The 14,626-nt window shown below is 48.9% G+C and overlaps 1 protein-coding gene across 1 annotated transcript in view; it reads left to right on the forward strand.

Annotated features, from left to right (window-relative positions):
* The first annotated feature begins 10,745 nt into the window (after positions 1-10,745).
* The window catches only part of CXXC5 (CXXC finger protein 5), a 30,381-nt gene continuing 26,500 nt past the window's right edge, over positions 10,746-14,626 (forward strand). Inside the window, exon 1 of the mRNA XM_072630487.1 lies at positions 10,746-11,297. The gene's annotated coding sequence lies outside the window, so the exon portion shown is untranslated. The remainder of the gene's footprint in view (positions 11,298-14,626) is intronic.

Here is a 14,626-nt window from a genome sequence, read left to right on the forward strand (position 1 = left end):
CTTGGCTTGGCATATGAGAAGCTGGTGGGAGGTGGGGCATGGAGCTGGCTTCCAGCCCAAGGGGATGGGAACCCCAGTGTATATGGATGCCTGTGTGTGGGAGGGCCTTGGGCATTTCCCCTCTTTCCTCTCTAATGAACCACAGGTGTTGGGAATAGTCCGGTGGCCCTGGAATGGGAAAGCACTTTGGGATCCTGTGTTGGCAAGGAGAGGAAGACAGCTCTAGACCTGTAGTGGAGTAGAGGGGTGGGCTGTTTCTGTGGCTGTCTCCCCATCCCTCACTATCTTTGCCTTTTTTGAAATCTGTGGGGAGAAGACAGGACAGGGTAGGGGACAGTCATTGGGATAAGAGTTGGGACCCCTCCCAGCTTCCTCCCTCCTCTCCCTCTGTTTAACCTCCTGGGTTGTTTTTCAGTAGCCAGCCAGTGAGGCCTGAACTTGTCTGAGCTTCCTGACATGTGTGTGCGCGCACTGTGTGGGTCTGGGGAAAACTCAGTTTCATAGGGCTGATACCCTGGGAGGTATATAGGACACTTATACCAATGATGTGTGGTGGATTGGTGTGCAGGGGGCAGGGCTCAGGACTGGGCCTAACCAGGGCTGAAGGGGAGAAGAGACCCACTTTGCTCACCTTGCCTCCCCAAAGCTGTGTAGGAAATTGGTTAATTGGACTAATGATGGGTGAGTCATCTAGTGGAGAGGGTTCAGAAGCTTCTGGCTATTCTAGGAAAAGCATTCCTGGTGGCACCTCCCCTCAGGATCTCAGAGCACCAGAAATATTAAAACTAGAAGGGATCATAGGCATCATTTAGTTTAATGCATTGTCATGTTAAGGAGAGGCAAACTGAGTCTTAGAGAAAGAAAGTGAATTGCCCAAGATCACTCACATTGGTGTAACAGTTAGAACCAAGCCTAGGACCCTGGTCTTCTCTGATGACTTGGGGTAGGAAGGGAGAGATGAGGGATAGGGTGATTTGGAGTTCTGATAGAGACTTTCTTTTATACACAAGTGGAAAGAGAAACCACCAGTCTATGCTCACCACAATTGCCCCCTTGCGTCCCCCCCATCTGGCAGTGGGGGGAGCAGGATCTGGTGGCTGGGAGGGGCTGAGTGGAGGCCTGCCATGCCTGCTGCCCCTCAGTGCCCGCCTACGCTCCCGAGTAACCATCATGAGGAAGAAACATGGGTTGCTGCTTCCAGCAACAGCAGGGCAAGCCGGGACCGCTTCCCAGCTCCCCTTGTGACTCACTCCCCGCCGGCGACTCCCCCTCCCTCCCCGCGGGGGCCTCAGCATCCCCCATCTGTGCAATGGGGAGAAGAGACCTACTGCTCCCACCCCCCTGCTGGCCAGTCCGAATGCTAAGCTGGGAATCTGATTCTCTTCCTCCCTGTGGGAATTTGGGGAGCCACTGCGGGCTGGGGAAAGCTGAGGCAGATGGTCGCAAAGACCTCCAAGGGTTATCCTCTTTCCTTTTTCTTGCCTCCAGGAAGTGCTGCCTCCTAAACCAGCCCAGGTGGCCACTCGACCCCAGCTCCAGGCTCCTTTGAGGAGCACACTCCCTACAGCCCAGCATGTTCAGGGAAGTCTTTCCTTGTGTCTGATTTGAATCCTTCCTGTGGCACTAGAAGTCCAGTCTGGTTTACATGACCCGCAAAGACCCAGTGGAGAGAGAGGGAAGGGAGGGCTCCCGGGAATGGCAGTGGGTTTGTGGGTAGACAAAGGACTGTCTGGGTGGTTCTCTGAGAGACTGTGCGTGTTGGTTGGGGGCGGGCCCCATTGGATGAGAGCATCGGAAAATCCCAGCTGGGTATCAGGAAGTGTTTCCTCTCTGACATCTGTAGGTCTCTACTTTCCCAAGGGAAGCTGTCCTGTCCAGGGCTAGGGTGGAAAGTAGAGGAGAGCCCCCAGAACTCCCCCCTTTCTCCCCATAAACCCCAGTTCTGCCCTAGGTTAGCTCTTGGTTCCCTTTCAGTCATACCTAAAATCCCTGGTACCGGAGGTAGCCAGCTTGAGTATAGCCCAGTGCTGGTGCCATCCTGGGATGAGGGAGGAGAGCCCCTATGGAGTTCTCATTTTCAAAGAGCGCCACCCCCCCGCCCCCCAACTGTAGCACTCTCAGCCCCAGAGTTATGAGCTGTGGGGATGTTGGATTACTATTTAATCAGTTTTGAGAGGTGGAGGAGACTGGGGTAGGAGGAGGTATGTGCATAATTTGGGGGGAGAATGCCTCTGAGCCCTCACCTGAGATGTTTCTAGGGAGAAGCATTTTGTAGTTGTTCCAGCTGTTTCTGGGTTTGGCCTGTTGGGTGGGGGCAGAATGTGTATAAAGGGTGGTATATGCCTTGTATTTGAAGGGAGCTGAATTCAAGGGGCTGGTTCATAGGTGATGGGGTAACTGGGGGTGGATTGGAGCCAAGTGCTACAACTCTCTGCTTCACCCAGTTATCTCACTCAGTGAAAGTCAGTGTCCAGGAGACTAGGACTGGGGGCGGTGGAAGATTCCTGAATCTAGCTGGGTCTGTCTCCATGGCTGGGCCTTGCTGGAACTGGTCACTACTGGGGTCCTTAGGGATGTGCGGGTTACAGTGACCATATGGGTTAGCCCTGAACAGCATGGAAATCCTTTCCTAGGCCTAAGCTTCTGAGGGAGACAGAGCTGATGGCCCCTCTCCACCCTGCCCCAAGGCATCTACAGAGACCTCTAGGGAAGGTGAGGGAGGGAGCAGGAGAGGAGGGAGAAAGGCTATGGTGGGAGCGGGTGGAGAGCAGAGCTCAGGAACAGCGGGTGTGAGAGCAGCCAAGTATTTGAGCTAGCTGTCAAAGACAGACAGGCATGTGGGGAATTCAGTTCTTGGGCTAGAGATCAGCCCGGCAGGGAGGGGACTGTCCACCCACCTCCCTGCAGAGCCTTAGAGGTTTTTTAGCAAAGCAGAAACTGCCCCTTTCTCCTTCTCCTCTGACGCCCCCCCTCCCCCAGCCCTTTGGGACCTTCCTGAGAAGATCAGCCTCCCATTTCAGTCTCTGCCTGTGGGTGGGGGTTCAGGTTGGGGACAGGAGGTGATAGAGTTCATTGGCTGAGTAGCCAAGGGTGCCCGGTAGCTTTATTCGCTGTGAGCAAAAATTGGGTGAGGGTTGAAATCAGGGGTGCTCTCTCTAGGGCTATTAGGTCAACACTCTAGACTTCTGGTTTTGCAGGGCAAAACTCCTGCCTCCAGGGACCAGGGTCTAGTGTCAGATGACCACAGGCCTCCCCAGGGAAAGCTGTTCAGGTGCTAAAATTGGGGATTGGGGTGGCAGAGGTGCTATAATCTGCCAGAGCCACTCCCTACATTATCCCCTCTCCCTTCTTCCAAGGGTCTAGGGGTCCAGTGAAGTACCTGGTATGAGCGATGATCTGGAGTCAGGGCAGGGACCTTGGTTATTTTAGGATAGTGATCTTGTACAGGGACCTTTCGGGGAGGGAGGGGTATGGAGTGCTTAGAGAATATAGGTGACCAAGAGGCAGATGCTGCCATTGGCTAGGGAAGGGGAGACTCTGAATTGGCATCCTTGGACACCCTTTCTAAGAAGGTTGACCCTTGCTGTCTGACAAGGTTTGTTTCCTTGTAAGCTATAGAACAAGGGGAACTTGTGCTCCCAGGTTTGAGGATGAGGCCACTCCGTGAAGAAGATGAAGTCTAGGGGCCTGAGTTTGAATCTCGAGTCTGACACTTAACCTGGGTGACTTATCTGAGACTTGGGAATATGGATTTTGCCTTCAGATTCCTACATTGTCCTGTATGAGGGAAGGGGGAGTTGAAGGTAGGATGGATTTCTGCTCGGATCATCCATTTCCTGTGCGTTACAAGGGTTACTTTAAAGTATCTTATCTGGAACAGATCTTGGGGCTGGTCACCTCGGTCCCTTTGCTACCTCTAGTGGGAAAAGACTGGTTTAGGGGAATAGTCAGAATGGGGCATGTTTAGGGGTAGCAGGGTTATTTTTAGTGGACAGCTTAGGATCTAGGCGGCTCTGGGGCAGCTGCCTGTCCCTGTCCCTCCCACTACTTCTTCATCTTCCCCCCATCCCCTCCTGCCCCGTTTGCATTTGATCTATACAGAAATATTTTCTCCGCTCTTTCTCCTCCCTCCCCTCCCTTTGCTGTTTGCTCATCAGGGAGGGGAAGAGCCCTGCCAGAGGATGGACAAGATGACCCGATAGGCTTTTCCTGTCTTGGGTTTCCATGAAATAGGAACCAGAGTGACAGCAGTGGGCCAGGCCCACAGGAGGAGACCAGAGCTGAGATGTGGAGGAGCTTAGACCCAGGAGTGGGTGTGTGTGTCTGTGTGTGTGTCTGTGTCTGTGTGTGTTTTCAGGGGGAGGGAGATGCCAGCCACAGTGCTGGCCTTCTCGAGGCCTCTGAAGGCAAAGATTATTTATCAATCTGTCCTCCCTCCCTGCCGAGCAGTCCTCCTCCACCTCCCCTGTCTCTGGTTAAAAAAAAAGTATTGGACGCTGCTGAGCTGAAGAGAAGCAGCAGGATTAGCTTGGGGAGACGTGAGTCACAGGCTCTCCCATCAGCCCCACACAGTCAGCGCCTCCGGCTGAGCAGGGGACACACACACACACACACACACACACACACACGCGCACACACACACACACACACACACACTCTCTTTCTCTGTCTCTCTTTTCCTCTGTACACACACACACTCTCTCTTTTCCTCTGTACACACGCAGACACACACATACACATGACCTGGCAGGTTATTTAAAATATCCCCAAAGTTCCCTGGGAGTTGAGCTGCCTTAATTTTTATGGGGGCAGTCAGTGTAAGTAGCCAGGGTGAGGGTGTAGAATTGGAGGGAGCCCTAGGAAATATGGGCCAAAATTCCTTGTCTGACCATAGAGCTCTCCACCACCACCCCTCTCTCTCCCTTCTCGACCCCACCCCCATGGGTGAAGTTTCCACTGTGTAGGAGGCAGAAGCATAGCAGGATTAGGGAAAGGATAAAGCATATGACCTCAGGTAAAGATTAAGACAAAACAGCAAAGTTTTCATGCTGATGCACCTTGGAGATTAAAATGAGAAAATCCAGCCCCTTGCTAGCAGTTGACAGGTCTTGGAGGGGTGGTACAGAATGGGAGAGACAAGCTGCTGGCTGGGAAGGGAGGGAGTGGAGAAGAGGAAAGAATCGAGAAAGAGAAGCGGAAAATCGATTTCCCCAGCAGCCAGGCTTTGTGTGGACAGTGGCTGCTCTCCTCTGAGGCTCCCGCCTCCCCCTCCCCCAGCAGGCATCAGGCTAGGGAGCTGTTTTTTTTTAGAGGAGGGGGGAGAACAACAGATTTCCCCACTCCCTACCCCCACAAAGTCCCTGGTGCCTGAGTTCTAGGAGCCACATGAGGTATGGGTGGAGTGACTGAGACCCCCCTCTACTCAAAGGCCTGCTGGGCTGGTTCCCAGGCCACTGCCCTGCTATTGGATAGGGCCCCAGGAGTCCTGGCTCCCAGCCCTTCCTGCTTTCACATTTCTGGATTCTCACTGGCTCCTTCAGCTGGGGAGGGTGGGAGGGGGAGGGAGGCTTTCTTGTTTTCTCTCCATTGCCCCTCCAGCAAACTGGCACAGTGGAGGCACATGACTTGGCCCTGAAACAGGGTGTCTCAGCTTTGGGGCCTTCGTCTGACCTCCCTCTCTGCAAGCCAGTTTATGTCTCTAGCTTAGAAAATGGGGAGAGGGTCTCCTAGACGGGTGACGCCTGTGGGGGAGCAAAGGTCCTAGGCTTGGGAGTCACCATTACCATGGGAACCTGGAGCCCCTGACTGTTTTTCCCCCTGCTGTGGGGGTAAATGGTGCTGGATAGTCCCCCAGCCAAGGTTTTTAACTTCACTGCCCACCAATTGTTCATTCTACAGGCAGCTGATAAATGAATGTTTAATGAGTTGGGGTCCCCTGGATAAGCAGAAAGATCACTGAGTATGGAATGCACAGTGCTCCCTGCCCCCAGGAGCATACAGTCTAATGGGGGAGCCAGACTGACACACAACTAATCATCATGGATGTGTCCGGGTCGATAGTCTAATTATAAGCTTGGGGGCCAGGGAAGGAGCGAATAGGTTGGGAGACTAAGGAGATTCTCAATCAGGGAAGATTCCAGACACACACACACACACACACACACACACACACACACACACGTGTGTGTGTGTGTGTGTGTGTGTGTGTGAGAATTCCACTGGGAGGATGAAGCAGAAACCTTGGGACCTCAGGATGTGGGAGTACAGGGTAGGGAACTGAGCTCCTTCTCTGCTTGACATTGCAACTTTAAGACGGTAAAGTGGAGAATGATGATGATGAAGGGAATTTGGCACAGTGGGAATAGCGCCAGATGTGTCCTTCCAAAGCCCTGAGCCACCACTTTTTGGGCTCAGTTTTCTCATCTGTAAAATAAAGGCATTGGAACTGTAAGGCCTGTCTAGCTCTGACGTTCTATGGATTTTCTCTTTTAGTGTATAAACCTTTCATAAGTACAAGATTCTGGGTTGGGGTGGGGAGGAGATCTGTGACAGTGTCTTTCTCGGTACATATAGAGATATAGATATGTACATAATTTAAACTTAAACATTTTTTATTGATACTTTTTTACATCCGTGACTCACTTCCCAGTGACTCCCCTGTGCCCCTCCTCAGTCCCCCTAGATTCTTCTCTTGTAGCAAATAAGTACAGTTAAGCAAAACAAACAATCCATTGGCTGTGTCTGGAAATGCATGCCTTATTTTGCTCCTGTAGACCACGCCTTTCTTCCTTGACAAGGTGTAGGGGGCATGCAAGCTTGCACTGTCAATTCTTAGAGTCACAATTGATCCCTTTATCGATCAGAGTTCTGGAGTCATTCAGAGTTGTTTCCTTTAGATCACTGTGCTCATTGTATAAATACATTGCTGGTTCTGCTTACTTCACTCTGAATCAGTTCATGTAAGATTGCCCAAGTTTCTCTTAATTTCAACTCGTCATCTTTTCTTGTGGTACATTAATAGATTCTGTTTCATTCATAATACCACAGTTTCTTTAGCCATGTGTCAGTTTATGGATACTGACTTTCCTTTCAGTTCTTTTCCTACTATAAAAAGTACTGCTAAGTGTTTTTGTGTATAAGGAACTTTTTTCCCCCTCTGCCTTTAACTTCTTTGGGATATATGTCCAGTGGTGGTATCATTGGGTCAAAAGGCATGTTCACTTGAGTGACTTTTCTAAACTATTCCAGAATGGTTTTCCAGAATGGTTCATGACCATATTTATATTTCAGGTGGAATCAGTGTAGAGAGTGGAAAGAACCCTAGACCAGGAGCTAGGAAGCCTGGTTTGTAATCCTGGTTCTGGCTGTTGCAAAGTCATGTGTCTTTGGGATTCAGAGATCTTGTCTTTATAATGATGGTAGGGAATAAGACGATTTCTTAAAATTCTTTACTTACATGACATTTGGGCCTATCTTCTTGAGCCCAAGCTATTATTCAGAGTCCCTAGGTCTGAATCTTCTACTCTGTGATTCCTGAGATCCATGCCTCCCCTGTCTTCTGACACTCTTTGACCTGGGGCTGCAGCCAGAGACTTAAGTAGGCCAAATGGTTCTGTGGCTTTTCCAGCTGAGCAAGGGCTCATTGTACAATGAGAGGGAAGCTGAGGAAAATCTTCAAGAATGAGTAGGAGGACTGGGAATGGGGAAGGACTGGTGTTGGGAGAGAAGGAAGTCAGGATTGGAGCTTTGGGGAGAGGGCAGTAGGGATCTGGAGAAGAACATTGGGAAGGGGAGGTGATGAGGGACCTCAGGCAGGGAGGGCAAGAGCCCCAAGAAAACAGTCCTCTGAAACAGGGAAGTTCAAGTAATGGCACAGGTTGGAATCCCTTCCCTAGTTCTGTGTGCTACCATCCCCCTGGAGGTTGGGTGAAGGTTTGCTCCTCTTGAAAGATATACCTTGTCCCAGTAAGATTTCCTCTAACTTAAAGTAACGTCCTCCTTCTGGGAGGCTGATGAGAGGATCATTACAGTCTGCCTGTCTTGGAACATTATAAAAGCTGTGGTCTAGGTGGACCTTAGCAAGGTAACTGGTAATACCCGGGCCCTCCAATGCAATCACCCATATGAACCAGAGGATATAGATGAATGATTGTAACATAGACCTATGTGTCATGGGGAGATGCTGTCAATCAACAAGCACCTACTGTGTACCAGGTACTGTGTTAGTCACTGGTGATAGATAAAAATGAAAAATGAAAAGATTGTCTCTGTGAGAAGAGATAGATACATGTGGTAAGGGGAAATCTGACCCAAAGGGTTGGAGTTAATCCGGGTCATTCTTAATGTCCCAGAACCCTGGCATGTCAGTGGTCATTTAGACTGTCTTGAACAGCAAGGTACAGTATCTTCCAGCAAATGCCATCTAGCTCCTACATGAAACCTCCAGTGATCACAGACTTCTAGTGGCCAGATACCCTGTTTCCTCTTGAAGAGCTTTGGTGCAGTTCTAAGTCAGTGGACAACAGACCAAGACAAAGCAAGTAAGACCTAAGGAAGAATTTGGCACCTGGTACCTGGGGTACCTCTGATAAGAGAGAGAGGAAGCTTGTCTGGATTGGGAAGGGGGTGCAGTTCCATTGTGGAGGGGCAGGGAGAGGGTGGATCAAACCTCCTCCTTCCACTTGGAAGTATTAGAAATGCAGAAAGAGTTGGGCTGGGAAGGTCTCTGATCACAACCAGAATTGAGGGAAACAGGGAGTTCACAGGAAATGAGAGAAGTGTATAAGAATCCCCAGTATGATGGTAGTTATAAAGGGAGGCAGGAAGTGTCACCATGTGCATGTAGTATGTCTGCCTCCATCCTGTGTGTTGATCCAGTTCACCTAGAAATCCACCTAGTGGTGGGAGTCAGTGATAGAGCTATTGCCAAGATCTGACTGCCTCCTGCTTTAGGATTTTAGGGTCTATTCTGGGCTGCAGCAGGTATTCAGAAGCACCCCAGGCCTCAGAGCCTCGCCAAGGGGTAGTCCTGACAAATTCTGCCCCTGGTTCTCCTGGTCTTTTCGATACCCCTTAACTGTTGCAGTGATGGGAATTCTGGATGGAAGCTCACAGGTAATATAGTTTTATTATTGATCAAAGTGTCTGTATGTAAATGGTATTGCTATTCATTCATCCTGGAAATGTTGAAAATATGCTATATGTGTAGCTTAGTGCTGGACATTATAGATGATAAGCTAATCTTTATCCTTTGGGAATTTGCCATCTCATATATCAATTATTTATACTTTTTAAAAAAATTAGACTTGAATATCAGAAGGAACTCCCCAAAAGGCTGTACCTTCTACCAGTACAGCTAACTACCTGCTCTGCAATCTGTAGTCTTAGAGAGTCGCCTAGGACCCTTAGAGGTTAAATGACCTGTCCAGAGTCATCCTTATGAGTTTTAAAGCTCTTTCAAATCCATAATTGCCATTATTCCACCTCCATACTTTGTATAAGCTGTGCCTCATGCCTGGAATGCCCATCCTTGCCATTTTGGAGTCCATCTAGTTCCATCCAGACCCAGCTTAGGCCACACCTTTTTTAACTGGCAGCTTCGTGTCTTAGTACTTCCTCCTGGCGCCCTCCACCCTCTCCTCCTCCCTTCCTATCTTGTTACTTTATTTTGGTAACAGTTTGGTGTTTCCTCACTTAAATCCATTGTTTTGTTTTGTTTTTTCCTCCCCTCGGTGGAATGTAAGTTTCTTGAAGACAGGGGCTGTTTCCTTTTCTACCTGTGAGTCTTTCTATGCCTACCACCTGACTTTGGGCCAGGCAGTGTAGGCTCTTAATGGGGATTGAACTGAATCCATTCTCTTAACACTCTGAGGAGGAAGGTTTTGAAATTTTAATGGTGGGGCAGTTGAGACAAAGAGATGGTCTGACTCCCTCCTGACAGGAAGGGTGAGAGAGCAGGCCACTGCCCCGGGCTGATGGCCTGGATTATGGACTGTGGTTTAAAAGCAGCCTATCTCTTCTGTTGGCCTCTCATTTAAGAGGTTGAGGTGTAGTGGGGTTCTCGGCCACCGGAGCTATTCCTGAGACCTCTGGGGTCCAGATGGCCTGCAGCAGATGGTGGGGGCCCAGACTTGGAGGAAGTTACCGTGTCGCTATATGTGGGTAGAGGCGTCACTTTGGCCTTTCCCCCTGTTCCAGGGCCCCCTCTTTGCCAGGGAGTGGACCTATCTGCGCTTGAAACCCAACCCCAGAGTCGCCTATTTGTTACCCTGCCTACGTGCAGCATTAGTCGTCAAGTATATGAACTCCCTGGGGCTTTGGGGAACAAAGGACTTTGTCCAAAAGGGGCTGATTATCTAATGGTGGGAGGCCTAAAGAACAGGGGAGAAGTGCTAGATTGGTGATGACGTTGTTGGGGGAGGAAGAACCACACAGATAGACTGAACTGGTCACCAGTGCCCCATGGTTCTTCCTCCTCTATGAGACCTGGGAGAGATTTGGGGCTGGGAGGGAGAATTGGTATGTAGCTCAGTGGTGTGAACATCCCGAGCTCCAGGGGCCAGGCTGGGAATGCATGTGTTTGTGATAGGTGGCCTGCCATCAGACTGGGAAATGAGGGATAGTAGGAGGGAGGAAGAGGATGGGGAATATGTGGGGAATCTGGGAGTGTGGGAGCCTGCTGGACTGGGGAGAGGGGGGAGGTAGGGAGGAAGAAAGAGACAGAGAAGGGAGAGAGGGAAGGAGAAAGGAAGCAGGGAGAGAGAACGGAAGGTATCTTTTAGGATACATTTTCAAAATCGAGTGTGAGAACTGGCTTGAGAGATTGGTTTAAAATTCACCAAGGCTCCTCTCTTTTCCTTCGTCTTTCCCCTCCACTCAGTGCCTCTGGCCTTCACCTGCACCTGGGTTCTATCCATCCATGTGTGGACCCTCCTCCAGGGAAAAGGACAGGCTCAGATTGTGGAGATGGAAACTCTCATGGGCTGAGGCCCACCTACTTGAGCTAGCAGAGTATGCTAGAGGAAGAAAATTATCCCATAAGATGCCCTTTAAATTGCTGTTTCAATCCTTTATCCCTCTTTCCCAGATTCCTACTACTCTGAGGAGGGAGGGGCATGCGTAAGGAGCTGGTCTTTAACATGGGCTTTCTCAGTGCTGTTCCTGGTTGCCTTGCCCTATTTATATTCTGTCCTGGTTCACTGTGACCCTGGGCAAGTGTTCTATCCTTGGCCCCCCAAGATGAAGTAAAGTCAGCCAAGCTGTTCCCTGGACAGCGTTGTCACACCTTCCACCAGGAGGTAGGTGGGCTAACCTTGTAGTCCTGCCACCAAAAGGATCCCTGTCTCTTCTTCCTTCTCTTCCTTCCTCTCACCAACATCCCCCCTAATTCCCAACACCTGACCTTGAAGTGCCATTTGCACAAGTGAACAATCTCTGGTCCTCTAGAAGTCCCTTCAGATCCATTACCAAAAGAACTTGAGCTATGGGAAACACAAGCCTAGGGAGGTCAAAGGCCTTAACATGTGACAGACTCAAGAAAAAGAATGGGAACAGTTCAGTCTAGTAATAGTATAGGTAGGAAAAAATGCCATACTTAGACTCAGGAGATCTGTGTTCAAATACTCCCTTTTCTGCTATATGGACATTATAGATGATAAGCTAATCTTTACCCTTTGGGAATTTGCCATCTCATATATCAGTTATTTATACTTGTAAAAAAATTACTTTTGAACGTTATAAGGAACTCCCAACGAGGCTGCACCTTATACAAGTGCAGCTAGCCATCAGGTCTGTAATCTGTAGCCTTAGCGTTGCCTGGGACACTTACAGGTGAAATGACATATCCAGAATCATCTTTATGAGGTTTAAAGCTCTACCGCTAGCTGTACCAGAATAGGCGTCACCTTTCTGAGTTCCAGTTTTCTAATCTGTAAAATGGGGAAAATCTTGGTACTACTCCCTCACAGGGTATGGAGAGGTCAATTTTTCTTTTTCTTTAATCAGTGACTTGGATAAAACCATAGAAGTTATTGTCAGATTTGCTGACATGCAGATGGGAGGGATAGTTAACACGCGGGATGAACTAAATAAGATGAAAGTTAATAGGGAAAAATGTAAAGCCCTACACAATTCAAAAAATCTTGTATGGGAGAAGGTATGGTTAGGTAGTTTGAAAAAGATCTGGAGTTGGGTTGTTGTCCTTTTAGTGGACTAAACATTAAATCTGAGTTGGTAGCGTGACATTGATATAACCACCCCACCCCCAAATTTAATTCTAACCTTAGGTTGCATTAAAATAGGCATGATGTACAGAATGAGGTAGGTGATGATACTGCTGTTTTCTCCCCTGGTCAGACCCCCATATCTGGAGTATTGTGTGCTGTTCTGGGGACCACATTTTAGGAAGGTCATCAGTGACCTGGAGTGTGTCCAGAAGATGGCAATCAGGGTGATAGCAGAAAGGAACTGGGAAAGTTTAGCCTGAGGAAGAAAAGGCCTGGGGATGGGGAACCTGAGAGTGATCTTGAACTATTGAGGGCCCTTATGCAAAAGGGGGAGAATAAATAAAAGATTTCATTCTGTTCCTCAAAGGAGGAACTTAAAATAATGGGCAGGGATTTCAAAGTAAGATAGTTTTAGACTTGATGTAAGGAAAAGCTTCCTAATAAATGGAATGAACACAAAAGTTAGATAAATGGACTACCCTTGGAGCAGGGGGTTTCCCTTTACTAGAGGTCTTTAAGCAGAGGCTGGGTGATGGCTGGACAAGCTAGGTGCAAAGTGGGATAGAGCTCAGGAAGACTTGAGTTCAAATCCACCCTCAGATACTTGTGTTTCTTTGTGACCCTGGGCCAAATCACGTAGCTGCTCTCCGCTTCAGTTTCCTTAACTGTAAAATGAGAGGTTATGATAGCGCCTCTCTCCCAGAGATATTGTGACAATAAATTGAGGTAATATTTGTGAAGAACTTAGCATATCATAAGTGCTTAATAAATGCTTCTGGTGCCAGTGGTTAGTGAGGTAGTTGAGAAGAGTCTTGGTCAGCTCTAGATGACCTCTTAAGGCCCCATCCAATTCATAGATTTAGAGATTCTCTGAAACTGATAAAAAACAGTATATCCATGAGTCGAGATATGACACCACCGCCACCACCACCACCACCTTCACCTTGTAAATACTTAATAATTATAGCAGCCAGCATTTATGTAGAGTTTTAAGATTTCCAAAGCTCTCTTATAAGTTTGATCTGCTTCCATAAGAGAGGGCAGAACCCCAGCCCCCTGCACCCCTGGGTGGCCCTATCCCCTTCCTTAAGCTGCTTGCTGGCTCCCTGGGATTATTTAGGTACAAGTTGTTTTTCTCGGTTCCTGTGTCTTCTGCTCTTCTGGTCTCTGACCTTCAGAATCACTCTCTCTAAGGCCGCCTGGCTGGTAGGGAAGTGGTGGGCGCCTCTCCTTCCCTCTCCTTCTCTCTCCATGCCTGTGTGTGAGCTAATTAATCTCAGCCCCTTTGGGAAATTAGAACGCCATGGCGGCCCCGTAAACAGTGTACTGCCTCGCCAGGCTGAGGTGACCCTGCCGATGGGTTTGAGGGGGCAGGAGTGCGATTGAGGGAAGGGGGTTTAAGCTGGCTGCTGGCCGACTCCCATAACCACCTCTTTTCTCTTTTCACTGAGCCTTCAAAATGTGTTCAGGGATTTAAATTTCTCCTTTCTCTACCTAGTATTTCTACCCTGTCTACCCAACCCCCCATTTCCACCCTTTTCCAGGGAAGCTAGCTAGCCCTGTTTGGGAAGAAACCAACGTCTTCAGTCCAGCCCCCTAATTAAGGGGTGGGAAGGTGACTGTGTCAGTCCTGGTCCTATTCTTTGCCCATCACTGTCTCAGATATAGATAGAATTATGGAGTTTTGCTTTGGGAATTAATTTGGAAAAGTTAATTAATTGAAGACTCTAGGTGCTGCCTGACCCACCATGCTTAGTCCTACCAATGTTGTGAGTTAATTTGCCTATAGCAAATATCTCTTGTCTGAAAGCTCCACTCCTGCAATGAACGGGAAACTGGGGTTTCCATGTTTTTGCTTTCCCTCTCTCTCCCTCAGCCCCCCAAATCATTGGGATGTTTCTGGTCAGGGTATGTGTGTGGTTGAGTGGGAATGTGGTGATAATAACAGCGGGGGGCCTGGATCTAAGTCTCACCTGGATCACAGTTTTTGTGTCTAGAGGAAGTCACTTCTGTGGGCCTCAGTTTCCATATATGTCAAACTTCAAGTTTCTTCCAAGTTCTGGGTTTTTTTAATAGAGACTACAGGGGTGGGGGGACAGCTAAGTGGTGCAGAAGATAGAGCACCATGCTGGGATCCGGAAGACTGAGTTCATATGTGACCTTAGATACTAGCTGTGTAATCCTGGGCAAGTCACTTAACCCCAATTACCCTCCCCCCCAAAAAAGACACTGGGACCACTTTTAGGGTTGACCTTAATCTTTTGCTTTTCCCTTGCCACCCCTTCCAAAAGCTAGTGTTCTTCCTTAGCTATGCTTCTCCCTACCCCCACTTTAGGACCCATGTCTGAGTAGTTTCTCTCCCCTAATTTCCCTGAAATCCCTTCCCACCCTGCCAGAATCCT

This window comes from Notamacropus eugenii, chromosome 1 (genome assembly GCF_028372415.1).
Source record: "Notamacropus eugenii isolate mMacEug1 chromosome 1, mMacEug1.pri_v2, whole genome shotgun sequence".
Lineage (NCBI taxonomy): Eukaryota > Metazoa > Chordata > Mammalia > Diprotodontia > Macropodidae > Notamacropus > Notamacropus eugenii.